The 3364-nt window shown below is 43.0% G+C and overlaps 1 non-coding gene across 1 annotated transcript; it reads right to left on the reverse strand.

The window, feature by feature from the left end:
* Window positions 1–1792: 1792 nt before the first annotated feature.
* LOC120266617 lies at window positions 1793–1899 on the reverse strand. The gene has a single exon (XR_005538212.1). It is a non-coding gene; the product is annotated as a small nucleolar RNA R71 (small nucleolar RNA).
* Window positions 1900–3364: the final 1465 nt, after the last annotated feature.

Consider the following 3364-nt stretch of genomic DNA (forward strand, 5'->3'; position numbering starts at 1 on the left):
GTGGTATAGCACCCGGGATAGAGGCCATCAAGGGGGTATGATGAGTGGTATATAAAGGGATTTTTGGAGAAAGATTGGGGACTTTTTGGGCTGGACTTCTTGGAGACTCTAAGGCAGACTTTTGAAGGGTTTTTAGCAGCCATCACTTGGAGGAAGGAGAGAAACAAAGACACCATTCTTTGGGAGAGTCTGGCTTGAAGCTTGGGAAGATTAAGAGCTTGAACTTAAAGGGGAAGCCTCATCATCAAAGGAGGAGAAGCATTCGACATCTCTAGGGCTAGAAGAAGCATCATTCAGACTAGGGAGTGTCATTTATGCATTTAATTCTTGCTTTTGTTGTGTTTGAGATACTTATTTGTATGATGGCACACTAGACCCCCAAGGCCGCCGGATGTAGGTGAACCTTGGGGGGTTCATCTTGTATTTTGGATGCTACATTTATATTTGATATGCATTGGTGTGATTTATGATTTGGCTCATTGTGTTTCATGCCTAGAACTATTATGTGCAGAAATCCTTATTTCTTGTTTGAGTTGTACATGTAGACGTGACCTACTCGCGTGTACTAGATCGTTAATGAACTAATATGGGTATTTGTTGACCAACATGCCGAGAAATTGGTTGTAGGTAGCCCCTTTGAACCATGAGGATAAACTTAGGTTAAGTGTGTCCTTGTTGCGTGATCTTCATTCAGTTAATGCAATCATAGGAATATGCCTAAGGAGAGATCCTTGTCATCATTTGTACGGGACTAGGGTTTAGCCGCTGAGAAATTGGGGTTGAACTATTGTTGAGGTCCGTCGGTCTAAATCACCCGTGCCATGTATTTTCATGCATCCTTATATCTTGATGACCCCTCTTGGGAATCCTCATCCCTAGGCCTATTCTTATCATCATTGCTCTTGTGATATTCTTGCTTGACTTGGAGTTGTTACACTTGTGTTTTATTTACAATCTTGCTTGTATTAGATTAGTATACCATGCTTGAATTGTAAGGTTAGAAAGTGAGTGATGGAGGAGTAATAGGAGCTCCTTAACCCCGTGGAATACGAGCCTTGGGCTTTTGCTCAAGGTATTACTTGGCAACCCCGTACACTTGCGGGTAATCAATCAAGTTTTTGGCGCCGTTGCCGGGGAACATTAAGGAATTCTAGGAAACTTCTAGCTTATTGCTCTAACCATTTTTTCTTTTCTTTTATTTCTTCCTTTCATTTGTCTTATTTTTTTTCTTGAGCTTAAGTTTCTTTATCTTTCTTGACTTTGCAAGGTACTGTGCATGACACGAGCAAATCGATCAGATTTAGTTGCACAAGACAGTGAAATTGAGAGAACCTTGCATCGAAGACTTAGAAAAGTGGGCGAAAGCATTAGTGAAAGAAACATTGAAATTGAGGACACAGAATCTGTAATCATGGCCGAAGAAAGACGTACTTTATCCGAATATGAAAGGCCACGATTCACAGGGGAAGAATTTAGTGTGCAAGCGCCATCCATCACCACAAATAATTTTGAGATCAAGGCAAGCACCATCTGCATGGTCCAAAATTCAGTCCAATTTAATGGCCTTGCAAATGAAGATGCCCTTGATCATCTTTCCCGTTTCCTTCAAATTTGTTCTACCTTCAAGATAAACGGGGTGACTGACGATGCGATCCGGCTATGATAATTTCCTTTCAGTTTGAGAGATGGAGCATATCGGTGGCTCACATCCTTATCGCCGGGGTTGATCAAAACATGGAAAGATATGTTGGAGAAATTTTTGGGAAGGTATTTTCCTCCTAGCAAAGCGGCGAAGCTAAGGCAAGAAATTTCAGCATTCAAACAAGGAGAGTCGGAGACACTATTTGAAGCTTATGAGAGATTCAAGGACCTTCTTTGAAGATGCCCCCATCATGGCTTTGCTTCTTGGATGCGGGTTCAGATCATCTACAACGGGTTGAATTATGCAACTCGTCAATTAATTGATTCCGCAGAGGGTGGATCTCTTAGTAACAAGTACCCCGATGAGGCCGAGCAACTCCTTGAATCAATGGCAAGCAATGAGTCTCATTGGGTCTCAAGAGGTGCACCACAACAAGGGGCCGGAATCTATAAAGTCAATGCTAATGATGCTCTTGCCGCAAAGGTTGATGTGTTGTCTCGAAAGCTAGACATGCTCATGGGTAGTAGCTCAAAGTCAGAATCGGTGATGAGTTGTAGCACTTGTGGTGGAGGGTATGGAGTCGCCCAATGCCCTATTGCAAGTTCCTCCATTGCCCCTATTGAGAATGTTGATTATATTGGGGGACAAAGGCCACAAGGGAATCCCTACAGCCCAACTTATAATCCGGGGTGGAAATACCACCCAAACTTTTCATGGAATCAGGGGCAACAACAGAAAGGTGCACCACCTCCACAAGGTTCCCAAATGCAACAAACAATATTGGAGAAGAGGTTCACTGCTAAAGATATACTTGCCAAGTTCATGATTCACACTGAATCAAGATTCAACAGCATAACTAGCAGTATGGATACTCAGTTCAGTAAGGTGAATGCTCAGCTTGCTCAACATGCCGGACAGTTCAATGAGATTGCTCCATTTTGCGAAACCTTCAAGCCTCTGTACAATCCCTTGAGCACCAAGTGGGGCAGCTTGTTAAAGCTAATTCTGAGCGACCTTCAGATAGTCTTCCTAGCAACAATGAGGAGAACCCAAGAGAGCACTTGAAGGCCATCGCCCTTAGGAGCGGGAAACAGGTTGAGACAAGTGTCGGAGTTGACCCAAGTGACAAGGAGACTAGGGTAGCTGAAGTGGAAGACCCTAACATAATGAAGAAAGTTATTGATAGAAGCAAGCAAAGTGAACATAAGGAAATTCCATCAAAGGGTTCATCAAAGCCGTCGGAATACAAACCTCCAATTCCCTACCCGGCTAGATTAAAGAAAGATAAGGAGGATGCTCAATTCAGAAAATTCATCAACATCTTCAAGGAGCTCCACATAAACATCCCGATAGTGGAAGCTTTAACTCAAATGCCCAAGTATGCCAAGTTCTTAAAGGAATTGCTAACAAACAAGAGAAAGTTGGAAAAAGAGGGCACAGTGGCACTCACGGTAAATTGCTCAGCCATTTTGGAGAAAAAGCTCCCACAAAAATTGAAGGATCCGGGAAGCTTCATAATCCCATGTGTACTTGAGGGTGGAGTCCAAGAAAATGCCCTTGCAGACTCGGGGGCAAGCATTAATGTTATGCCCTACACCATGTACGTGAAGCTTGGTCTTGATGAACTTAGACCCACAAGAATGATTTTACAATTGGCGGATCGATCAACAAGGAAGCCTCGTGGAATTGTAGAAGATGTGATTGTTCGGGTGGACAAATTTG

This window comes from Dioscorea cayenensis, chromosome 1 (genome assembly GCF_009730915.1).
Source record: "Dioscorea cayenensis subsp. rotundata cultivar TDr96_F1 chromosome 1, TDr96_F1_v2_PseudoChromosome.rev07_lg8_w22 25.fasta, whole genome shotgun sequence".
Lineage (NCBI taxonomy): Eukaryota > Viridiplantae > Streptophyta > Magnoliopsida > Dioscoreales > Dioscoreaceae > Dioscorea > Dioscorea cayenensis.